The 27,241-nt window shown below is 39.5% G+C and overlaps 1 long non-coding RNA gene across 1 annotated transcript; it reads left to right on the top strand.

The window, feature by feature from the left end:
* Positions 1–26,340, top strand: LOC106085806 (uncharacterized). Its single transcript, XR_001221022.2, has 3 exons — positions 1–425; positions 25,594–25,670; positions 25,744–26,340. It is a non-coding gene; the product is annotated as an uncharacterized LOC106085806 (long non-coding RNA).
* The last annotated feature ends 901 nt before the right edge of the window (positions 26,341–27,241 follow it).

Below are 27,241 nucleotides of genomic sequence, written 5' to 3'. Positions count from 1 at the left end.
TGGCTCTTCAATAAACTCAAATTGTCTGAATGTTGTTAACAAGGCACATGAATCCTTGCACACCGTGGTAACAAGTGGCCCAATGCAATGCAAAAACATTACCATTAACAACCGGGATTTTAATTAAGGATTAAATATCATTAAAGGTCCTCAATGACCAAAGACAATCGTTTAAAACACACCGCAAGCCAACCCACCAATTGCAGCGACAGCCACCAGACGATTCAATAAGCCAAATCGATTTTTTAAAAAAAAAAAAAATTAAAATATCTGGGTGTAGTACTCACTGCAGAATAGCTGGTGGACAAAACCAATTTCCCAAGAGCTTAAACATTTTCAATGAAATGACGGTACCAATGGACTCTTACCCAAATGGTACATTATCAGATGGATCCTGCATGGAGTGAAACATAAGTGAATAAAAGGTAAATAAAACTAAGTGGGGTCGATTTGAATATGTTCTAGAAGAACAATTGAGTACAATGGCAAAAAAAATTTAATAACTTGTCAAGAAAAGAGGAATGTTAAGTTTGATATTAGGTGAAGATCAGGGTTATTTATACCTCAATATTTTTTACCCACCTCCATATACTAATCTAGTCATTCCGTTTATAACACAACGAAAAATTGATCTAGGACCCAACAAAGTATTTACATACTTGATCGTCTCGACATTCTGAGTTGAACTAGCCATGTCCATCCGTCCGTCCGTTCGTCCGTCCATCTGTATGTCGAAATCACGATAGCGGTCAAACACGCTAGCCGCTTGAAAATTTGCACAGCTACTTAATATTGATGTAGGCCGTTGGGGATTGCAAATGGGACATATCGGTTCTGATTTGGATATAGCTCCATTATAAACCGATCTTCCGATTTGACACCTTGAGTCCCTGGAAGCCTCAATTTTCAATTTTGCACATAGTCTTCTGTTATGACTTGCAACAACTGTGCTATGTACTGTATAAACCGATCTCCCGATTTAATTTATTAAGCCTCTGGAAGCCGCAGTTTTGTCCGATTTGGCTGAAATTGTGCATGTGGTGTTCCGTTATAACTTTCAACAACTATGCTAAAAACGGTCCAAATCGGTCAAGAAGATGATATGGCTCCCAGAAAAACCAATCTCGCGAACTGACTTCTTGAGCCTTTACAAGCCGTGATTCTTATCCAATTTTGCACATAGTGTTCTGTTATGACTCTCAACAACTGCGCCAAGTACGGTCCAATTCAGTCTTTGACCAGATATAGCTTCCATATTTAAACAGAATCCATGGTGGTGCGTTCCCAAGATTCGGCCCAGCCGAACTTAGCTTTTACTTCTTTAAATTTACATCTTCCCATATATAACAAGTAAAAGCGCGCTATATTCGGCCGGGCCAAATCTTATATACCCTCCACCATTGATCGCATTTGTCGAGTTCTTTTCTTGATATCTCTTTTAAGGAAAACAAAGAATAAAATAAACGAATTGCTATGCTATTGAAGATATATCACGTTATGGTCCGATTCGGATCATATCATAATTGAGGTGAATGTTGGAGACCGTAGTAGAAGTCATTGTGTAAAATTTCAGCCAATTCTAATAAGAATTCCGCCCTTTAGAGGCTCAAGAGGTAAAATAGGGTGATCGGTTTATATGAGAGCTGTATCATATTTAACACGTATGTTGAAGTTCACGGTAGAAGACGTTGTACAAAATTTCAGCCAAATCGTATAATAGTTGCGCCCGCTAGTTGTTCAAGAAGTCAAGACCCAAGATCGGTTTATATGGCAGCTATAACAGGTTATAGACCGATTAAAACCATGCTAAGCACAGTTGTTGGACGTCATAACAAAATACTTCATGCTAAATTTCATTCAAATCGGGTAAGAATTACGCCCTCTAGTGGCTCAAGAAATCAAGACCCAAGATTGGTTTATGTGGCGGCTATATCAGGTTATGAACCGATTTGACCCAAACATAGCACAGTTATTGGAAGTGATAACAAAACGCCACGTGCAAAATTTCAGCTAAATCGGATAAGAACTGCGCCCTCTAGCGGCTCAAGAACTCAAGATCCAAGATCGGAATATATGGCAGCTGAATCAGGTTATGTACTGATTTCATCCATATTTAGCACAGTAGTTGGGAGTCATAATAAAACACTTCATGCAAAATTTCAACTAAATCGGGTAAAAATTGCGCCCTATAGATGCTCAAGAATTCAAGACCCAAGATCGGTTTATATGGCTGCTATATGGGACCGATTTGGCCCATTTATAATCCCAGCCGACATACACTTATAAGATATAGTTGTGCAAAATTTCAAGCGTCTAGCTTGACTTCTTCTTAAGTTAGCATGCTTCTACAGACGGACGGACGGGCATAGCTAGATCGACCTAAAATGTCATGACGATCAAGAATATATATACTTTATGGGGTCTTAGACGCATATTTCGATCCTATATAAAAATCAATTTGTGTTTGTTTGTTCCACATAGACTCAGAAACGGCTGAACTGATAGCCTTGAAATTTTCACAGATTGCATAGGTTGGTCTGTAAGGAAACATATTTTGATATCGGGAGGGGCGCACCCTCTCCCTTATGCAAAAACCACCGCCAAAAATCAAATGTAGATCGATCGGGACATTATGATTATCAAATAAAAGGTATTGGAGAGTAGAATACGCATATGGTACTAAAATTTGAGTCTAAGTACCCATCGGACCGTCCCAACCCCAAAACTCACCCAAACAGACATATTAGACGATCATGTCAATAGGGGGCTCAAATGAATGGTATTCGCTAGTAGACTTCGAATCTCGCATACAAAATCAAATTGAAGTATAGAGGGTCACCCCACCCCCAAAAACGCCTCAAAGCGGCATAAAACCCATTATGACAATATGGGACACGACCGAACCGATTTTCTTAAAATTTTCACAGATTGCGTATGTTTGTCTGGAAGGAATCATATGCTATATAATTTTTAGATATCGGAAGAAGGCGGATCAAATCAAAAGGGGACCAATGGGCATAATATGTGTATCAAATGAAAGGTATTGCAGACCAAAAAAATGAATATCGTATTAGAATTTGGGTCCAAGTACCCAGCGGGCCGCCCCAACCCCAAACTCCTCTAAGCAGTAATATAATATGTCAATATGGGGCTCAAATGAAAAGTATTCGGCAGTAGCTTACAAATATGGCATAAAAATATTAGGTCGAAGTAATGGGAGGTCGCCCCACCCCCGAATACCACCAACTGTGCATATTAGCCAATCATGGCATGTGAGACTTAAATGAAAGGTGTTTGGGAGTAGATTACGAATATGACATTAAAATTTGCTTTCAAGTCTAGTTGGCGCTTTTCTTACGTCAATTAGGTTAATTGACCTATTGTGACAATATAGGGCTCAAATGAAAGGTAATTGAGAGTAGAAAACGAATTTAATATCCAATTTTGGGGCACGCCCTAAAGCACGCCCTAAACTAAAATTCATTTCCGACTATGGCATTATTGAGCTCAAATCAACGGTAGTTGGGAGTAAAGAACGAATTTGATATCTATTTTCAGAGCAAGGTGCCGGTGACCGCCTCAGTCCCAAAACACCCTCCAAATGGTTCATATTTACAAACAATGGCAATATGGGATTCAAATTAAAGGGATATGAGAGTGGAGCGCGAATTTTAAATCCATATTTGAGTCGAAATATCTGAGTTGCCATCCCTTCCATAAAAAGCATTTCTCACTAACCTAATTTTCAAAAACACCATATCTTGGAGATTGGCCATTCGAAATTTTTTAGCACCCTTACAGGTTGGGTTGAGGAGGCCACCGTAGCGCAGAGGTTAGCACGTCCGCCTATGAAGCTGAACGCCTGGGTTCGAATCCTGGTGAGACCATCAGAAAAAATTTGCAGCGGTGGTTTTCCCCTCTTAATGTTGGCAACATTTGTGAGCTACTATGCCATGTAGAACTTCCAAGGAGGTGTCGCACTGCGGCACGCCATTCGGACTCGGCTATAAAAAAGAGGCCCTTTATAAATGAGCTTAAGCTTGAATCGGAAAGTACTTATTGATATGGGAGAATTTTGCCCCTGTTCCTTAGTAGAATGTTCATGGGCAAAATTTCCAAAAACAATTTTTGGGTTCAGGTGCATGGGGGGTCGACCAAAACCCGCCAAATGGATATGTAGACCAATCACCGGCTCAAGCGAAATGTGAAGATGTGTGAAGAGAAGAAATCAAATTTGATATCCAATTGAAGAGCCGTGTGTTTGGAGAGCCGCCCCACCCCAAAATAACTCCCTACTACATAAAAGCTATTTTAAGTGGAAATGCATTGATTTTCGAGAAATTAATACTCATTTTCAATTTCAAGACAAAGACCCTGGCGTTTACCCCATCCTCAATCAAAACTTTGTTACCGATCATGCCAATATGGGGCTCACATAAAATGTATTTGAAAGTAGAGATCGAAGCTTAAATTTACTTCAAAGGCCAAGTGTCTGGCTAGCCACCCCACCCCGAAATACCCCCTAAACAGGAAATATTTACCAATACCGTAATATAGGACTCGAAAGAAATGCATTTGGGAGTAGAGTAAAAATTTGCTCAGGAACCGAGCAGGGGTAAACTTCTCACCCATCAATGTGTGCTTTTCCGCTTCAAGTTTAAACTCAATGATAAGGGACCTTTTTATTATGGCGGAGTCCGAACGGCGTGCAGCAATGCGACTCCTCGTTGGGGAAAACTTTTTAAATGACCATGCATGACATAGCACTTCGCAAATGTCGCCAGCATTTAGGGGAAAAAACAACAACTTTAAATTTTGTCAGATGTTCTCGCCAGGATTCGAACGCATGCTTTCAGCATCATAGGGGGACATAAGCTACAATAGCACGAATTCGATATTCACATTCAGGCCGAAGTTTCACCACCACAAAGCTTTATTTCCGAGTAAAAGAAGGCGCAGCGGAGCGGGCCCGATTCGGCAAGTATCTGGCTGCCCAAAAAGTAATTGCGGATTTTTTAAAAGAATTTAAATGCATTTTTAATAAAACTTAGAATGAACTTTAATCAAATATATTTTTTTTACACTTTTTTTCTAAAGCAAGCTAAAAGTAACAGCTGATAACGGACAGAAGAAAGAATGCAATTACAGAGTCACAAGCTGTGAAAAAATTTGTCAACGCCGACTATATGAATAATCCGCAATTACTTTTTGGGCAACCCAATACGATGGCATGTAAAATTGTATTAATTCTTTGGTTTATTTTGAGATATCAATTGACCAGATAAAGCATTATTGTCCTCATACTATGGTATGATCAAGCCATAATCCCATATCGTCCCAATCTCTGTCCTATATGGGTGAACTTTGGTATGGGAATTGCCCCTATCCTCCAATATTTACAAAAATAGATACAGCTCATCCCAAATACCCCGATTAAATTTTCTAAGCGTCTGAGGCCTCAGCAATTTTGAAAATGGATTTGGTCATGTCTCACAAATTTAAAAAATTCTACATATGAAAATAAAATGACAGAATATTTTATACCCACCCACTCTTTGCCAAATGGCGTCAATTGCATGTTCATAACAAAATTGAAAAAATGTCGAGCCATTATCTTTTATAAATGTTAATTGAAAATGCGAAATATATGCGTTGCACCCAACTCACTTTGGCATTGAGAACACGGCAGTGCAAATAGATACTCAATTTCTTTTATTTGATATGAAAAGGGGTTTTCATGACTATGCATTAAGAATGCATAACCTATGTCAGTTTATTAAAACAAAAACCAAATTCAATAGAAAGCGTTCTCTACTACAGGAATCAACAATTTATGGCGACAGGAGAAGTTGTCAATATTTAACTTTTATAACAAGCTGAAACGGGTCCGCTCCGCTGCTCCTTCTTTTACAATATTAGGAAAAACAAGTAAAAGCGTGCTAAGTTCGCCCGGGCCGAATCTTACATACCCTCCACCGAATCTTACATACCCTCCACCAATTACATTTTGGAGACCTGTGTAAAATGTCAGCCAATTCGAATAAGAATTGCGCTCTTTGGGGGCTCAAGAAGTAAAATAGAGAGATCGAGTTATATGGGAGCTGTATCGGGCTATAGACCGATTCAGATCATAATAAACACGTATGTTGATGGTCATGAGAGGATCCGTAGTACATAATTTCAGGCAAATCGGATAAGAATTGCGCACTCTAGAGGCTCAAGAAGTCAAGACCCAAGATCGGTTTATATGGCAGCTATATCAGGTTATGCACCGATTTAAACCATACTTGACACAGTTGTTGGATATCATAACAAAACACGTCGTGCAAAATTTCATTCCAATCGGATAAGAATTGCGCACTCTAGAGGCTCAAGAAGTCAAGACCCAAGATCGGTTTATATGGCAGCTATATCAGGTTATGCACCGATTTAAACCATACTTGCAGCAGTTATTGGATATCATAGCAAAACACGTCGTGCAAAACTTCATTCCAATCGGATAAGAATTGCGCACTCTAGAGGCTCAAGAAGTCAAGACCCAAGATCGGTTTATATGGCAGCTATATCAAAACATAGACCGATATGGCCCATTTACAATACCAACCGACCTACACTAATAGGAAGTATTTGTGCAAAATTTCAAGCGGCTAGCTTTACTCCTTCGGAAGTTAGCGTGCTTTCGACAGGCAGACGGACGGACGGACATGGCTAGATCGACATTAAATGTCGCGACGGTCAAGAATATATGTACTTTATGGGGTCTCAGACGAATATTTGGAGTAGTTACCAACAGAATGACGAAATTAGTATACTCCCCATCCTATGCTGCTTCACTCAACGGCTACAAAAAATTTTATTTTATTTAATATTTGGATGTATTTTGATCAGAATGACGAAGTTAATACACCTCCATCCTATGGTGGAGTCTATATAAAACAATCAAAAGTACCAACAAATTTCTGTTCGTTAATCCAATGTCGAACTTTAATTGCGAGAACTGACATCTCTTTCTTTGCTGGGTTACGACCTCCATAAGTTTTGGCCAATCATAAACGTCTCATTCAGCAATTGCAAATGTTTTCCCATGGCTATTGTTTTAAATTGAATCGCAGAACACTCAGACCTACCAACAGAATTTCTGTACGTTAAACCAATGTCGAACTTAAATTTGAATTGCGAAAACTGATATTTCTTTCTTTGCTGGGTTATGGCCTCCATAAGTTTTGGCCAATCCTAAACGTCTCATTCAGCAATTGCAAATGTTTTCCAATGGCCATTGTTTTAAATTGAACATCCTTTTGCTTTACAACTGAAATGGTCCTTAGAATTACAACAAAACAAGTGGAATGAAATGCAAAACCCATTGAGATGTACCACAATCACCAGCATATAAAAAATTTCATAACTTTTTTGTTTCTGCTTTCATTTAACATCCTAGCACCGTTTTGATCGTTTTTTTTTTTTTCTTTTAAGCCAATATTTGTTGCATTAATGTCATAAGCGCCACTTCAAATGAAATTATCGTTAAAATAAAGTTTCCATGACAGTATCTGGAACGCAAGGAACAAACTGAGCCACAGCATATGGGGTTCTCCATAGGAAAATTCTAACAAAAGGGGAAAAAACAGCTGAAAATTGCATTATGGCAGAACTTTGTTAAAGTGATTTTTCAATTGGATTTGAGTTGGGACTCGTCAGTTTTTTGCTGATGTGACGTTTTTTTTTTTGTAATCAAATTCTGCATGTTAGCCACCAACATTGGCAAATTTTAATCTTTGTTCACTATTGCTGTTGCTGTTTCGATGATGAAGATGATGATAATGGCATTTTTGTTTTTTCGCGTTCGTTTGGAAAGTGACCATGTATAATTAGTGTTAGGCGAAACCTCAAAATATGATTTGTTTCTTTCTTCCATTGTATGGATCTAAAGTCGCAAACGATTGTTTTTTGATGAACATCAATTAATGGAGTAGGGGAGACTGAAAGGCCTCTGGCCACAAAATACCTTTCGCTTTGTAAAGCAGATTTCACTGATTTTGAAGTTTGTTTTGGCAATTTGTTTAAAAAAATTAGGCAAAACAACATGTATTGAGAAAAAAATTTATGTTGAAGAAGCAGCAGGAATTTGATGGTAGTCCATCATGCACCTCCCCATGGTGCTGATTGGGTTATATGGCAGAGAAAAAGAATTCGATATGGAATTAACCGTGTTGATACTTATTTAGTGTCCTACAACTACTACTAAATTTCCCATGAACATTCGATAAGGGACAGGAAATAGTTCTCTCTCATCAATGACTGCAGTCCGAGTAAAGTTCAAGCTCAATGATAAGGGGCCTCCATTATTATGCCAAGTCCGCACTGTGTGCGCCATAGAAACACCACTTGGTAGCCAAGTTTTAACATTGCAGAATATCTCACAAATGCAGCCAGCATAACTAAAGGGATGACCACAGCTGAAAATGTTTTCTACTGTTCACGCCGGGATTTGAACTCAAGGGTTCGGCGTCAAAGTCGTTCCTCTACGTCACGGTGATTTACACCTTTTAGGGTAGTCTTTGGTTTTTTGCACTCATGCTCATTGTATCCTAATTGCACCAGCAGAATATTGATATCAGATGCGTGGTCTACTCCCACATACCTTTAATTTGAGCCCCATATTTCCATAGTCGGCAAACATGACCGGCTTGGAGGGTGTTTTGGGGAATCGGCGGCCATTCAGTGAGTTGGCCTTGAAAATGTATATCCACTTTCAAAACCCTCTTATTTGAGCCTCATTTGGGTGGTGTTGTGAGGGTGGGGTGGCCCCATAGACCCTTTTCCCGAATATTGATATCAAATTCGTGATTTACTCGCAAAGACCTTTCATTTGAAACCCATATTGCTTTGGTCGTAAATTTGTCCCCTTTGGGGATGTTTTTGGTGAGAGGCGGCCCCCCAAACACATGGTCCTATATTTGGATATCCGGTTCGTATTCTACATGCAAATACCTTTTATTTAAGCCCCATATTCCCATGGTCAGTAAATAAGTCCTGTTTGGGGGGTGTTTTGGGGAAGGGGTGGACCCCCAGAAACGTGGTCCCACATTTGGATACCAGATTCAAATTCTACTCGCAAATACCTTTCATTTGAGTCCCATATTGCCATGGTCAAAAATTTCTTCCCTTTGGGGGTGTTTTTGGGAAGGGGTGGACCCCCAGAAACGTGGTCCCATATTTGGATATCAGATTCGTATTCTACTCGCAAATACCTTTCATTTGAGTCCCATATTGCCATGGTCGGTAAATATGTTAGATTTAGGGGTGTTTTGGGGCTTGGGGTGGTCCCCCTAGCACTTGGTCCGACAATTAGATATCAGATACGTTTTCTTATACCTTTCTTTTGAGTCCCATATTGTCGTGATTGGTCTAAATATATGTTTGGTAGGTTTTAGAGTGGGGCAGCCCCCCCTAGGTACCCCATCCGAAATTTGGATACTAAAATTTTTATTTTTAGGGTACTATATGAGAGCATACAAAATTTCGCTTAAATCGCACCACCCATCTCCGAGATCTGGCGTTTCTGACAATTAGGGTAAGGGGTAGGGTCCGCCCCCTCCCTTCAGATATCAAAAAATGTAGTACCCTTATTTCACCACGGGTAGTCTTTGGTTTTTTACACCCATGCTCATTGTATCCGAATTGCACCAGCAGTAGGACTATTAGCAATCATGGGAAGTTTAAAACTTGTGTCCAGCACGTCTGACTGTAGTTGTGAGACTTGGAATGCTGTATAGTATTGTAGTCTAGTGGACTGCATTTCACCAGTTCACTTCCAGTTCCGTATTCAATCGGATCCGAATGATGGATAGTTTGCATTGAGCAGGACACCATCTGATACACAGAGTTTTATGATACATTTAACCACTCTTGGTATTGTGGCTGGTCACATTTCTGCGACCAATAACGTCAAGTAGAAAGAACTTCTCTGTGGTTTGTCAAGAACTATGAATAATATCCAAGGTAATAAAACGTACGTTGACTTCAACAAACTGCGTCATTAGGCGTTTGGGATATACTCTAGGGAACTAATACTGGGCTTATAGAGATTTACCTGTTAACTATAGTTTGTACCTTTTCGAGTCCTCGACTTCTTGCTTCCAGAGGCTCAATACATATACGATTTGGCTGCACTTTTACTTGATGAATTCTGATATGGCCAAGAATCATCGGAATTCATATAAACCCATTTCCCGATTTGACTTCTTGCAAATGCTAATTTGCCCTTGCGCATGGGACGAGCACGTCTCTCGCCTTATGCCGGACTCCGTCATTTCCAAATATACCAGCTTTTTTCATTTGCAGGTCAGGATGGGAAATTACTTTGCGCATGGGACGAGTACGTTTCTCGCCTTATGCTGGACTCCGTCGTTTCCTTCAAAACACTTCTTTGCTGGAGTTTCTTCATCCATTCTGACAACATGACCTAGCCGACGTAGCCGTTGTATTTTGATGCGTGTAATTATGCTATCGTTGTCCTTAACAGCTCATACAGCTCGTGGTTCATACGTCGCCTATATTCTCCATTAACGCAAACTGGTCCATATATATGTTACGAAGAATCTTTCTCTCAAATACTCCAAGCACTGCCTCATCTGCTTTCACAAGTACTCATGCTTCGGAACCATATAACAGCACGGGCAGTATCAGTGTCTTGTAAAGTGTAGTCTTCGTCTGTCGAGAGGTGGCCTTGTTTCTAAACTACTTACTTAGTCTAGAGTAGCATCTCTTTGCCAGTATTATTCTTCGCTTTATCTCAAAACTAGTGTCATTCGTTTCGGTTACTTCGGTGCCGAGGTAGATAATGTTACTGACTATCTCAAAGTTGTGGTTCCCAACTTTCTCCATTTTCTTTATCCAGCGGGTAACCCGTCGGCTCCCGCTGCCTTGTTGTTCTTTAGTCGGGTCACTGCTAATTGGAACTCATTCTGACTAGGAGGTAAACATTCTAGCTTGAGCTCGGTCCCACCGCCATCCTAATACTTACGCACTAGAATGATATACTAATAGACACTCTAATCCTTTGTGATCACTTTATTTGCCATTTAGTCCTTAATTGTGTGTTTTGCGACACTTTTTGTTGGCTCATTAACTTGCTTAGGACTATGTGTAAATATTGGTCCAAGTACAAAAAAAAACCAAATAATTAAAGGCAATTAAGAACTTTTGCCACAGTCAACCACAATGATGACAATAACATTGGATATAGAAAACTTAATAAAAATGTTGAGATTAGATAGAGTGTTTGTCAAATAAGCCCAATAGTCTTGGCCAGCAAAGCCAAAGTAAATAAAACTTAACCACTTTGAAATAAGCCAAATAAAATGAGGACTAACGTTTTTTTGGTAGTGAAATGAAAATTTATTAAAATTTTCAATTCCTGTAAGTTCTCGATAGCAATAAAGGAGAAACAATAATAAAAAAAAAACTCTAAAGCAAACCAGAAGTAAAGTGCTTCCCCAAGTGACAATATAATAAATTAAACTCGGTCCTTTCATGGTACACCTTATCGTTGTAGGCAATTCACATTTACTTCAATCTCCTGCCATCAGCACCTTCAGTGTTTGCTCCTTGAGCCTTTTTAATGAGAGTTCCTTTTTTTCCCCGTTGATTTACTTCTCGTTTTGGCATCAGCTTGTTATACATCATGCCATTGTTGAGAAGCGTTGAAGTGTGGCGAAAATTTGACGGCTTAAGACATTTTGTCGAACACAGACACACAGAGTCACGCTCATACAAAAGCATACCTTTACACAAAAACGACGTCACACCCTCCCTACGCCTTATTGCAAGCAAAGCACTTTCAATGATGTTGTTTAGGTTTTTCTGATTGTTTGGTAGTTGGGCGGACGGCAGGATATGGCGTAATAACATTTAAAATTTGTTGGCCGGAAAAAGGAAATGGAAATGCAAATTTCTCTGCTGCCTATCATAATGTGCTTCGTTTGTCTTGCCATTCAAAGGCATTTCATCAATTTTAATTCAATCTTCTATTCCCTATTTTGCATTTTATATACATACCTCCCGCCTGTCTGATTTTCTCTTGTTATTATTAATGCAAAATAATAGCAAATTCTATGATGATATTGACGCATAAATGCGTGAGGGAAGCATATTTTTTAATCAATTTCATTTCAAAAGGCATAGCTGAAAGTAATAACAATAAACAAAAGTATAATACCCCAGCCATAGATCATGATTAGAGATCACAACAGAAGTTCACCAGAAAATTTTTAAAATAGGATGAACATTGAGCACCTATCAAGACAAAAAAAGTGAAAAGGCATTAAGTTCCGGGTCGGGCCGAACTTTGGATACCCACCACCTCGGGTAGATATGATCGTCCATTTCGTCACAATCCGGTGGAAATTGGATAACTTAAGCACCCAAATTCGGCACGAACATTGAGTGGTCTAATATATTGGGTTGCCCAAAAAGTAATTGCGGATTTTTCATATAGTCGGCGTTGACAAATTTTTTCACAGCTTGTGACTCTGTAATTGCATTCTTTCATTATCAGCTGTTACTTTTAGCTTGCTTTAGAAAAAAAGTATAAAAAATCCGCAATTACTTTTTGGGCAACCCAATATATGTCACTATTCAATTTTGTAGAAAAAAACATTGGTCTCTTTGGCAGATATATCCAATTATAAACCGTGCTGAACCATTTTAAGGTTGGATATTGTGAGGCTCAGAAAAACTCACTGTTTCAAATTTCAGCGAAATTTGGTAATAACTAAAGCTTTTGTGGGCTTCAGTCCCCCTATCGGCAGCTCGGACTATGTGACAGCTATATCTAAATATAGTCCGATCAGAACCATATTTAGGTCGGATGTTAAGAGGTCTTAACCTACTCACTGTTTCAAATTTCGGGGATATCGGTTAAAAAATAAAGCTTTTATGGGCTTTAGACCCTTTATCGACAGATCGGTCTATATGACAGATGTGTCTAAATATAATCCGATCTGAACCATATTTGGGGCGGATATTGGGAGGCTTAAAACCGCGCACTATTCTAAATTACAGCGCAATCGGATTAAAAATAAAGCGTTTATGGCCTTCAGACCCTCTATCGGGAGATCGGTCTATATGGCAGCTATATCTAAATATAGTCCGATCTGAACCATATTTACGTCGGAGGTCGGGAGGCTTAAAACTGCGCACTATTCCAAATTTCAGCGAAATCTGATAAAAAATAAAGCTTTTATGGCCTTCAGACCCTTTATCGGCAGATCGGTCTATATGCCAGGTATATCTAAATATGGACCGATCTAGGTCCAAAAGGCAGAAAGTTGGCGGAGAGCCTAACACAACTCGCTGTCCCAAATTTCGGCGAAATCGGACTATAAATGCTTCTTTCATGGGCCCAAAACCTTAAATCAAGCGATCGGTCTATACGGCAGCAATATCTAAATCGGGAGCGATCTAGGCCAAAAAGGCAGAAAGTTGGCGGAGAGCCTAACACAACTCGCTGTCCCAAATTTCGGCGAAATCGGACTATAAATGCTTCTTTCATGGGCCCAAAACCTTAAATCGAGCGATGGTTCTATAGGCTGCCATATCTAAATCTGGACCGATCTGGACCAAATACAGGGAGCATTTCGAAAGGCCTAACACAACTCACTTTCCCAAATTTCGGCGATAACGGACAATAAATGTGCCTTTTATGTGCCCAAAACCTTAAATCGAGAGATCGGTCTATATAGCAGCAATATCCAAGCATGGACCGATCTGGGCCAAACTGAAGAAAGATTTTGAAGGGCCTAACACAACTCGCTGTACCAAATTTCAGCAAAATCGGATCATAAATGTGGGTTTTATGGACCTCCAGTTTTCTTCCATTGTGATACCACAGGAACAGTAGAAGGAAGTTGCTTTCTAGTTGCCCAATAACTTGCAAATGTTTATATCCGCTAAATCAGACAGGTTCTCAAAGAAATGAGAACCTAATGTGGAACTCCATCTTACTGTTAGTGCGAAACAAACACACAGAAGGTGTTCTATTGTGTCCTCTTCTTCGATGTCTTCAGAGCTTCTGCAGAAGTCGTTGCTGGCAACCTTCAGTCAGTGTCATCATGTTTTCCGATTAGACAGTGACCTGTCATGACAGACACAATGACTGAGATGTCTGTTCTAGCCAGTGACAACAAAGCGGTTGACCTCTTTAGTTCTAGATGAGGCCACATAGTTTTGGAATGCTCACAGCCCCCTCTTTTCGACCATCTATCATTCGTTGCCCTGTGGGCCTGGTACTGAAAATTTAGATAACATGTCGCTAGAGGCATACCCACAGATTCCAGTATTCATGGAATATGTAAGGTAGCTACTAGTCTCGCAAACTCGTCCGCTTTACAATTCCCTGCGATATCTCTGTGGTCCGACACCCAGAACAAGTGCATTTTGAACTGTTCAGTTATCTCCTTGAGAGATCTGCTACTGTCGAGGGCGGTCTTTGTGTTCAGAAATACGTACTCCAGGGATTTAATGGCTGCTTGTCTGAGAAGATATTTATGCCAATCGTCGTAATGACATCATATCTTAGCCATTCCACCACTTCCAAATTTGTAAGGATCTCCGCTTGATACACGCTGCAGTGGTCGGGTAACCTTTTCGATATGACCAGCTCTAGATCTTTATAGTACACCTCAAAGCCCACCTGATCGTCTTTTTAAAAACCATCCGTTTAGAAGTCTATGTAACTTTTGTTACCAGGGACATCGTAGTTCCAATCGGTTGTATCAGGAATAGTGGTACAGTACTTTTTATCAAAAAGCGGATCAGGTAGGGTGTAATCCACACTGCCTGGAATATCGCATATAACATATATATATATATATAAAGGATAACATAGTGGCCGTAGCCGCCACATGACCAAAGAGAAGCACCCTTAGCCTCAAGGCAGTGGCCGCAGCAATTTTTCTATTCACAATGTACAGAGGTATTAGATATAGCAATAAATTCAGTGCATGAGAAGATGGCGTCTCCAGTGCGGATGTGATGCACAAACCAGCCATCCTTTGGATCCGGTTGAGTATTGAGCAGCGCTGTCCACCAGACTGCGACACCATATAGCACAATAGGTTTGACAACCGCAGTATATACCCAATTCATGATGCGCGGTCTAAAGGCCAATAACTCTCTTGCAGTTGTATAGGGCAAGAGTTGGCTTTCTTGCCGTTTCCAAAATGTTGGATTTGAAGTTCAATTTCCTGTCCAGCAAATCACCCAGCTATTTTGCGCTTTCCGTAAATGGAGCATTCTCTCCCCCTAAAGGAGACAGGTGCCACTGTAGGCAACTTGTATCTCCCGCTGAAGAGAACTACTTCTGTCTTGCATGGATTTATACAGATTTATATATATAGACCACTTTCGGTAACACATTCGCTGTTGCACGCAGATTTTCCTGAATAATATCTCTTAGTGCGCTAGGGGCCTGCGCACGACCTACCTACCTACCTAGGCACGAAATACCTCAGCTCTAATCATACCAAATTTCAAAGGGTAATTTCAACGCGTTCTCATACGGCATATTTTTCTACCCACCACCGTTTGCAGCACATCGAAATATCCATTTACGACCCTATAAAGTATATATTGGGTTGCCCAAAAAGTAATTGCGGATTTTTTAAAAGAAAGTAAATGCATTTTTAATAAAGCTTAGAATGAACTTTAATCAAATATACTTTTTATACACTTTTTTTCTAAAGCAAGCTAAAAGTAACAGCTGATAACTGACAGCAGAAAGAATGCAATTACAGAGTCACAAGCTGTGAAAAAATTTGTCAACGCCGACTATATGAAAAATCCGCAATTACTTTTTGGGCAACCCAATATATTCTTGATCGTCTTAAAAATCTAAGACAATCTAGCCATGTCCGTCTGTCTGTTGAAATCTCGCCACAGTCTTTAAAAATAGAGGAACTATTTTTTCTCCCTAGGCAGGTTAAGTTAGATGAAAGATTATATCGGACTATATCTTGATATACCCTCATATAGACCGATCGGCCGACTTAATGTCTTAGGCCCTTAATGGTCACATTTATTAACCAATTTTTTTAAAAATTTGGGACAGTGAGTTGTGTTAGGCCACTTGACGTCCTTCTTCAATTTGACCTCGATCACTCCAGATATGGATATAGTCTATGCCATATAGACCGATCCCTCGATGTAAGGTCTGAGGCCCATAAAAAGGCGCATTTGTTGTCCGATTTTGCCAAAATTTGGGACAGTGAGTTGTGTTAGACCCTTCGATATCTCTCTTCAATTTGGCCCAGATAGGTCTAGATTTAGATATAGCGGCCATATAGACCCATCTCTCGATATAAGATCTTTGATCCATAAAAGGCACATTTATTCCGATTTCGCTGAAATTTAGGGCAGCGAGTTGTGTTAGGCCCCTCGACATATCCCTGGAATTTTTCCCAGATCGGTTCAGATTTGACTTCGATCACTCCAGATATGGATATAGTCTATGCCATATAGACCGATCCCTCGATGGTCTGAGGCCCATAAAAAGACGCATTTATTGTCCGATTTTGCTAGATTTTGCGACAGTGAGTTGTGTTATTTCCTTCAACATCCATCTTAAATTTGGCCCAGATGGGTCCAGATTTGAATATAGCTGCCATATGAGCCAATCTCTAGAGGAAATGTTTTGCCGAAATTAGGGACAGTGAGTTGTGTTAGTCCCTTCGACATCCCTCTTCAATTTGGCCCAGATCGCTTTAGATTTCGTAATATGCCATTTAAAATCCGATTTCGCTGAAATTTGACACAGTGACTTATGTTAGGCTTTTCGACATCCGTGTCGTATATGGTTCAGATCAGTCTATATTTGAATATAGCTACCAAAAAGACCAATAGTTTGTTCTACAAAATTGAACAATGACTTGACTAGACTACTCAATGTCCGTGCCGAATTTGGCCCAAATCGGCCAGGCCGAAGTTAACGCCTTTTTCTTGTTTACTAGTTTTTTTTTGGTTCCTTCCTACTGTGCCCTGTCGCTCTGACCATCTTATCCACTATGTTCAGTAGCTTAACAAATGGCATATAGGCAAGACCGGTGTCTGGTTGTACCGACGCATTCGTCAGCCCATACATTCCCTGGAATTCCCCTCATGTCCGGGACCCCATGCCTACATCCCATCGTGGGCTAGAGATGGCAAAATAACGATGGTACTATCGATAATTTATTTTTTATCTAAATATGGAATGATATCTTTCCCATCAGTCTTACCGGCAATGTTGGTTTTTTTTAGAAAATTTAACAAAAATAACCTACCCGACCCTGAATGTATTCTCTAAGATACATTAGGCCTATAGAAGGCGCAATTTTCATTCAATTTGGCTAAAATAGTGTACAATAATTGTTCTCATTATTTCTAACTGACTTTGGTTTTATTCGTTCTGTGCCTTGATATTGCTTGTATTTTGGTTTGCCCAAAAAGTAATTGCGGATTTTTTAAAAGAAAGTAAATGCATTTTTAATAAAACTTAGAATGAACTTTAATCAAATATACTTTTTTTACACTTTTTTTCTAAAGCAAGCTAAAAGTAACAGCTGATAACTGACAGAAGAAAGAATGCAATTACAGAGTAACAAGCTGTGAAAAAATTTGTCAACGCCGACTATATGAAAATCCGCAATTACTTTTTGGGCAACCCAATATATTCTTGATCGTCTTAAAAATCTTAGACAATCTAGCCATGTCCGTCTGTCTGTTGAAATCACGCCACAGTCTTTAAAAATAGAGGAACTATTTTTTCTCCCTAGGCAGGTTAAGTTAGATGAAAGATTATATCGGACTATATCTTGATATACCCTCATATAGACCGATCGGCCGACTTAATGTCTTAGGCCCATAATGGTCACATTTATTAACCAATTTTTTTTTAAAATTTGGGACAGTGAGTTGTGTTAGGCCACTTGACGTCCTTCTTCAATTTGACCTCGATCACTCCAGATTTGGATATAGTCTATGCCTATAGACCGATCTCTCGATGTAAGGTCAGAGGCCCATAAAAAGGCGCATTTGTTGTCCGATTTTGCCAAAATTTGGGACAGTGAGTTGTGTTAGACCCTTCGATATCCCTCTTCAATTTGGCCCAGATAAATCCAGCTTTTTATATAGCGGCCATAAAGACCCATTTCTCGATATAAGGTCTTTGACCCATAAAAGGCACATTTATTCCGATTTCGCTGAAATTTAGGGCAGCGAGTTGTGTTAGGCCCCTCGACATATCCCTGTAATTTTTCCCAGATCGGTTCAGATTTGGATATATCTGCCATATAGACCCATATCTCAATTTAAATTCTTGAACCCATAAAAGGCGCATTTATTGACCGATTTTGCTAGATTTTGCGACAGTGAGTTGTGTTATTTCCTTCGACATCCATCTTCAATTTGGCCCAGATCGGTCCAGATTTGAATAAAGCTGCCATATAAGCCAATCTCTAGAGGAAATGTTTTGCCGAAATTAGGGACTGTGACATTCCCTCTTCAATTTGGCCCAGATCGCTTCAGATTTGGATATATATGCCATTTATAATCCGATTTCGCTGAAATTTGACACAGTGACTTATGTTAGGCTTTTCGACATCCGTGTCGTATATAGTTCAGCTCAGTCTATATTTGGATATAGCTACCAAAAAGACCAATAGTTTGTTCTACAAAATTGAACAATGACTTGTACTTATTGGACTACTCAATGTTCGTGCCGAATTTGGCCCAAATCGGCCAGGCCGAAGTTAACGCCTTTTTCTTGTTTACTAGTTTTTTTTCGGTTCCTTCCTACTGTGCCCTGTCGCTCTGACCATCTAATCCACTATGTTCAGTAGCTTGACAAATGGCATATAGGCAAGACCGGTGTCTGGTTGTACCGACGCATTCGTCAGCCCATTCACTCCCTGAAATCCCCCTCATGTCCGGGACCCCATGCCTATGTCACATCGTGGGCTAGAGATGGCAAAATAACGATGGTACTATCGATAATTTATTTTTTATCTGAATATGGATTGATATCTTTCCCATCAGTCTTATCGGCAATGTTAGTTTTTTTTTACAAAATTGAACAAAAATAAGCTAAATGTATTCTCTAAGATACATTACGCCTATAGAAGGCGCAATTTTCATTCAATTTGACTAAACTGGTGTACATTTTAGTCAACTGACTTTATTAAATTTGATTTTATTCGGTCGGTGCATTGATATTGCTTGTATTTTGGGTTGCCCAAAAAGTAATTGCGGATTTTTTAAAAGAAAGTAAATGCATTTTTAATAAAACTTAGAATGAACTTTAATCAAATATACTTTTTTTTACACTTTTTTTCTAAAGCAAGCTAAAAGTAACAGTTGATAACTGACAGAAGAAAGAATGCAATTACAGAGTCATAAGCTGTGAAAAAATTTGTCAACGCCGACTATATGAAAAATCCGCAATTACTTTTTGGGCACCCCAATATAAATCGATTTTTAATTCTCATTTTCGTTTGAAATATAGGTCATGGGAAATTAACGATAGTATCGACACTATCGATATTTATTATTCGAAATATCGAATTTTGCTATTATCGATAGTTTGCCAGCTCTATCGTGGACTTGTAGGCTATCCAAGGACTCCCAAAAATCTGTCATACACCTCGAGCTCACCGTCCTCGAACCTAAGGCCTTCAACGCCACCCTTCTGTCCAAGAAATTACCTATCGATATTTATTATTAGAAATATCGAATTTTACAATTATCGATAGTTTGCCAGCTCTATCGTGGACTTGTAGGCTATCCAAGGACTCCCAAAAATCTGTCATACACCTCGAGCTCACCGTCCTCGAACATAAGGCCTTCAACGCCGCCCTTCTGTCCAAGAAATTATCTGGCGGCCATCGCAATGACACAGACCTCTGCCTGAAAGACCGTACACTCGTCCGTCCGGCAGTCTTAGAGACCTACCGGTATTCAGTTCGTCGTAGTAGATCCCCAATTCAGTCCCTGAATCCATCTTTGAGCCATCAGTGAAGATTGAAGTCTCATTTCCCTTAAACACAGCATTTCCCTCCATTCATTCCTCCCAGGAAAACGAATCCTGAATGTCCTTATCCCAATTCGTACCGGTGCCACGAAGTCAGATATTCTGTACAGTATACCCTCCCTATGCATGACATCCAAAATGGATCTGTGGCCGTACCTATCCTGATTCAGCATGCCGAGCTTCCTCAGCCTAAGCCAATAGGCTGCATATCCACCATTGCTTCCAGACCTACCTGCGGTGCGGATCTCATTACCTCTGTGACTCTAATGCAGGCCAGTCTCTGAACCTTCTAGAATTCTCCCGCATTAGTCCTATTATCCCCCCCCCCCCCCCCACTTCCTACCGGACCACCTCCAGCGGGAGTAAAAAGAGCGCAGTGCCTTACGGCTTCTTTCCCCCGTATTCCTTCTCCAGGACAGTTTCGAATCGAGGACTTTCCCAAGGTATTTCGTTTCCTTCGACAGCTGCCGGGTGATTTCGTCCACAGACGGGAGTCTGAAGTGTGACTTGCTTTAAAATGACACCCTAAGATTGATATCCAAATACACCGTTTCGGCATGATAATATTGGGTTGCCCAAAAAGTAATTGCGGATTTTTTAAAAGAAAGTAAATGCATTTTTAATAAAACTTAGAATGAACTTTTATCAACTATACTTTTTTTACACTTTTTTTCCAAAGCAAGCAAGCTAAAAGTAACAGCTGATAACTGACAGAAGAAAGAATACAATTACAGAGTCACAGGCTGTGAAAAAATTTCTCAACGGCGACTATATGAAAAATCCGCAATTACTTTTTGGGCAAACCAATAGTTTGAAAATCAAAACATATAAATTTTCCACCGAATCTTACCTCCATAACATTGGGAACCACTAAATTGTGCCATTCGTACGATTCCATTGTCCTATCACAATTAATATTGAAGAATTTATGGTGAGCTTTTTCTCCGAAATCCTTATTCATTTGCCTAATCTCCAATAGTTGTTCTCTGTCCCAGAACAATGGTCATAATCATCGTTTATGGGTTCGCGCTTGCTGAATATAACGCCACATGAATGAAACACGATGCTAACGAAGCAAATAAATATAAAGACAAAATCTATGACATCCTCTTGCCTTCCACTGCATCTCACCCCCCGGTTCCATTACTCTTACTCTAAAGAATTGGTAGCCCTTTGCCTCTTCCCAAACGGAAACAATGAAAAAACAAAGATAATCCTGCTACAAAATAAACTGTACCGTTTTATCGAAATTCGCAATTCTTAGAGATTTAAACGTTTCAAAACTATACAAATTCCAATTTTCTGCTGAACGCGCAGTTAAGGACAAACAAAAAACGAACAAAGTAGCATTGTGGCTGTTTGTGTCGATGTCGGTGTTGGTGGTGGTGGTGTTGGCGTATTTGGTGTTGTCAACACAGAACATTTCCGTTTCCGTTTGGTGGTGTGGCAAGTGTGAATGTAATTCATTGATTAGTGTCCTGTGTGTCTCAACATGTCACTGTATTTTTGCATGAGTGTGTGTGTGTGCATGTGTTGGTATTTGTGGTTGTGTATCTATGTGTTAGTTGCGCCAAATGCTTTGACTAAATAAACATCATAACAATAGCTCTGCTTATTGTACTTTTTTTGGTGTCCTTTTTCTTCGTTTGTGTCAGTCGTACACTGGGTCCATGTTATGGGCGTTGTTTTGCGGAATTGACAGAAAACACTAAAGTTTTGAAAAATGTTTATGGCACTGTTTCTCTTTTTTTTCTGTTTTGAGTGGATAGTGTAAAGTACTTATGGCAGCAAATCTCTATGGCTTTTGATAGCTTTACATTGGTGTTAGTTGGCTTACTGGAAGCAATAAAGCCCAATTGATTATTTATTTATGTTTGGCTATTGAGGGGCTATTTGAAATAATTGCTAGAGTTTGCGGTTATATTATTTATGACCTCTGCACACTGAGTGGACTCGCAGGACATGCTGACATTGGCTAATCGACATGTACATGGTAGAGAATTTAAAGGCATTCTGTTATACAGCATGGATAAGTGAAGGTATAATTTCCAAAATGTCCTTTAAAGTTTGTTTAAAATATAAAAAAGCAAACAAACTTGCTATTTTTGTTGTAAATGTAACTATTAGTTGCCCAAAAAGTAATTGCGGATTTTTTAAAAGAAAGTAAATGCATTTTTAATAAAACTTAGAATAAACTTTTATCAAATTTACTTTTTTACACTTTTTTTCTAAAGCAAGCTAAAAGTAACAGCTGATAACTGACAGAAGAAAGAATGCAACTACAGAGTCACAAGCTGTGAAAAAATTTGTCAACGCCGACTATATATAAAATCCGCAATTACTTTTTGGGCAACCCATATTTACTTTCAATAAACCAACAAATAAAAGCGTGCTAAGATCTCCCGGGCCAAATCTTGGGAACCCACCACCATGGATTCTTCTAAAATATGGGAGCTATATCTAGTTAAAGACCCCATTGGACCGTATTTGGCGCAGTTGGCGCAGAACACTATATGCATTATTTGAGCCAAATCGGGTAAAAATCGCGGCTCAAGAAGTCAAATCGGGGGATCTATTGGCACAGTTGTTAGGAGTCACAGCAGAACATTATGCACAAAATTTCAGCCAAAACGGATGACAATTAAGCCTTCCAGGAACTCAAGAAGTCAAATCGGGAGATCGGCTTATATGGGATCTATATCAGGTTATATACAGATTTGGCCCGTACTAGGCACAGTTATTATGAGCCAAAACACAACACTATGTGCAAAATTTTAGCCAAATCGGACAAAAATTGTGGCTTCCAGCGGCTCAAGAAGTCAAATCGGGAGATCGGTTTATATGAGAGCTATATCGGGTTCTTGACCGATTTGAACCGTACTTGGCACCGTTGTTAAGAGTCGTTTCAAAACATTATGTGCAAAATTTCAGCCACATCGGATGAAAATTGAGGCTTCCAGGTGCTCAGGAAGTCAAATCGGAAGATCGGTTTATATGGAAGCTATATCAGATTCTTGACCTATTTGGACCTTCTTTAACTCTGTAATATCTTTTTAGTGTGGGGACATTTCGCCCTAAATGCGGATATCGAATTCGTGCCATTGTAGCCAAAGACGCTGAACGCGTTCGAATCCTGGCGAGAACATCGGACAAAGCGGTGTTTATCCCCTCTTAATGTTGGCGACATTTGCTAGGCACAATGCCATGCATGGTCATTTAAAAAATTTTCCCCAAAGAGGTGCCGCACTGTCGGCTTTAAAAAAGGTCCCTTATCATTGAGTTTAAACTTGAATCGGAAAGCACTCATTGATGTGTGAGAATTTGCTCCTTCTCGGTTCCTGGTGGTAATCTTCTTCCTTAGGGTAATGTTCTCATTAGGAAAGGGATGGTACCTCAGACATTTCGACTCAAATATGGAAATCAAAATCGTGCTGCACTTCCTAATCCCTTTAATTTGAGTCCCATATTGCCATGGCCGGTAAATATGAACCGTTTGGGGCTGGGGCGGCCACCGGTCCATCCATAGACTCAAAAACGGCTGAACCGATTACCTTGAAATTTTCACAGATTGTGTAGGTTGGTCTTGAAGGAAACATAGGCTATATCTTTTTTGATATCGGGAGGGGGGCGGACCTTCCCCCTTACCCCAAAATTACTACCCAAAAATAAAAGTAGACCGATGGGGACAATATGGAATACAAACGAAAGGTATTGCAGAGTAGAGTACCAAGTACCTGGGGGGCCGCCCCAGCCCCAAAACCTCTTAGAATAGCTGTATTTGACGATCATGACAATATGGGACTCAAATAAAAGGTATTCGGGAGTAGATTACGAATATGGTCAGTAAGTAGGAATAGGCTTTATAAATAATTTATTGATAACGGAAGGGGGCGGAGCCCTCACCGTTACCCCAAAAACACCACTCAAAATCAAAAGTGCACCGATAAGGACAATATGGGTATCAAATGAAAAGTAAACGGCAGAACCGATTTTCTAGAAATTTTCGCATATTGTGAAGGTTGGTCTGGAAGGAAACATAGGCTATATAATTTTTCGATATCGGAAGGGGGACGGACCCTCCCCTTTATGCCAAAAACACAACCCGAAATCCAAAGGGGGACCGATCGGGACAATATAGGTATCAAATGAAAGGTATTGGAGAGTAGAATGCGAATATGGTTTTTAAATTTGGGTCTAAGTACCCATCGGGCCGCCCCAACCCCAAACTCCCCCAAAAAGACATATTGGACGTTCATTTCAATATGGGGCTCAAATGAAAGGTATTCGGGAGTAGATTTCGAATCTGCCATACAAAAACGGATCGAAGTATAAGGGATCACGCCACCCCTCAAATAAGCCATTAGACCCATTATGACTACATGATATTTGGATGAACCGATTTTCTTAAAATGTTCATAGAGTGTGTGTTGGTTTGTCTGGAAGGAAACATAGGCTTTATAATTTTTGGAAATCGAGTAGAGGCGGACCCTTTCCCCTAACTCCAAAAACGCCACCCATATTCGAAAGTGGTCTGATGGGCACAATATGGGTATCAAATGAATGGTATTGGAGACCAGAAAACGAATATGGTATTAAAGTACCCAGTGGGCCTCCCCCAACCCCAAAACTCCTCTAAACAGATATATTCGAAGTTCATGTCAATATGGGATTCAAATGAAAAGCTTTAGGCAGTAGATTACAAATATGGCATAAAACATTAGGTCCAAATAATGGGAGGTCGCCCACCACCAAATACCCTCAAATGGGAATATTAGCCGACGATGGCTATATGGGACTTAAGTGAAAGGTATTTGGGAGTAGATTACGAATATGGCATTAAAATTTGCGTTCAAGTCTAGGTGACGCTTTTCCTCCTAAAATACGTCAAATGGGGTTTTCAAATTAAAGGGATTTGGAAGTCCAGCACGAATTTCATATCCATGTTTGAGTCGAAATGTCTGACGTGCCATCCCTCCCCTAAAAAGCACTTCTCATGACCCAAATTTTTACAAACAGCAGGAACCTAGCAGGGGCTAACTTCTCACATATCAATGAGTGCTTTCCGATTCCAGTTTAAACTCAATGATAAGAGACCTTTATTTATAGTCGAATCGAAACGGCGTTCCGCAGTGCGACATTTCTTTGGGGAAAATGTTTTAAATGACCATGCATGGCATTGTACCTTGCAAATGTCGCCAACCACTGCTTTGTCCGATGTTCTCGCCAGCATTCGAACGCGTTCAGTGTCATAGGTTACAATGGCACAAATCGTTATCCGCATTCAGGACGAAATGTCCCCACCCTAAAAATATAGCTGAGAGTTAAAAAGGCGCAGCATAGCGGGCCCGGTTCGGCTAGTTATTAATAAATTAAATCACCCACAGTTGTCAACTCAAAAATAAGTTCGACAACCATTGGTTTGGTAGTTGTCCCTGTGGTAAATACCAGCCAAAAATAAATGATCTTGAACGCACAAACTTTTGATGTACTCTATCTTAATCCTTAAATTTAATTTTGTTCTTTTTTAGATTCCTGGACGGCTGCCAGACGCAATAGTAACATGCATTTTAGACGGCTTGTTTAACAAGGAAACACAAACAAATTAGTGAGTCACCTTTTACCTTGATTCCAATAAAAATTTGCTAACTGATTGGTTTGATTTTTGCTTGTTTTGATAGGTGTGTATAATGGGTGTGGAGGTCACCGTGGCACATAGGTTAGCATATCCGCTATGGCGCTGAACGCCTAGATTTAAATCCCGGTGTGAAAACCAGGCATACATCCTTTTGTAAGGCATACAACCATAAGGCATAAGCGAGACGCCGTTCGGACTTGGCTATAAAAAGAAGCCCCATATAGCTAAAACTTGAATGGGACTGCACTCATTGGCATGAGAAAAGCATCCCTGTTCCTTACGTGTATACGGGGTATGCATGGTGGCAGGCGAAAACAACATACAAAACAGCAGCACTTAGCCCAAGCTTCAACATAGCCCTGGCTACACAGCACAATATAACTGCCACACATAAACAGGCTCACAATCACAGCTAGGCGCATGTAGAGTAGCTCAGAAAATGTCAGTTAAATGGACTATTTCCTATAAAAAAATATTGCATTTACCCCCGTTCTACTGCTTCAGAGGTCCAGGACCTCACTTAACCCCAGGAATAAAAAAATCACAATTCTACTCTGATATTAGCAAACCACAGTTCACTCACATTTATTAAAATTTCAACAACATACTACAATAATAAAACAATTATGATAATGCCAAATATACTTTGTGTTTCACTGATACATAAAAGGATATTTTTCTGAAAAAAGAATGTAAGGTAAGGAAAAATCAACTTAAAATTGTTTGGTTTTGTTTTTCTTTGCATTTTTTGAATATCAATAATGCGATTTGGAGCTTATTTTTTGAAGAAAAAACATAGGAGTTGCACTTAACCGAATTTTTTTGCCACAAACTTCAATACTGTATACAAAACTCAAAAAATTTTTTGGTATCAAAATTTGAAAATTTTCGTAAGGGGTTAGCCTTTGCTAAAAAATGCGAAAAAAACCAAGTGTGAAATTTTGCGTAATTCTGTTTATTTTGCGGATGGTCTTCGCATTTCGAACTGCGGAATGTTCGAAAATTTTGGAAATTCGAAAAAATGAAGAAATTACAGCATTTTAGGCTTTCAAAACGGCTTTGAATCTTTACTCCCAAAAAAAATTGTTTTTTGCCAGGTTTTCCATAGAAAAATTTACGGAATTGCTTCCTTCAGCAGCACTACGAAAAGAGTGTATCTTCACGAATCCAACGGTGATCTGAGAATTTCGAAGTTCGCAAAGCTAAGAATTTTACAGCAATTTTAAGCTCATCCTCAATTTTTTGCATTTTTCGAATATCAATTATGCGATTTGGAGCTTATTTTTTGAAGAAAAATCATAGGAGTTGCACTTAACCGAATTTTTTGCCACAAACATCAATACTGTATACAAAACTCAAAAAATTTTTTGGTATCAAAATTTGAAAATTTTCGTAAGGGGTTAGCCTTTGCTAAAAAATGCAAAAAAAAACCAAGTGTGAAATTTTGCGTAATTCTGTTTATTTTGCGAATCGTATTCGAATTTCGAACTGCGGAATGTTCGAAAATTTTGGAAATTCGAAAAAATGAAGGAGTTACAGCA

Source organism: Stomoxys calcitrans, chromosome 3 (genome assembly GCF_963082655.1).
Source record: "Stomoxys calcitrans chromosome 3, idStoCalc2.1, whole genome shotgun sequence".
NCBI classification, from domain to species: Eukaryota; Metazoa; Arthropoda; class Insecta; order Diptera; family Muscidae; genus Stomoxys; species Stomoxys calcitrans.
Note: the sequence above shows the minus strand (reverse complement) of the source record. Positions and strands in the feature narration are given on the sequence as shown.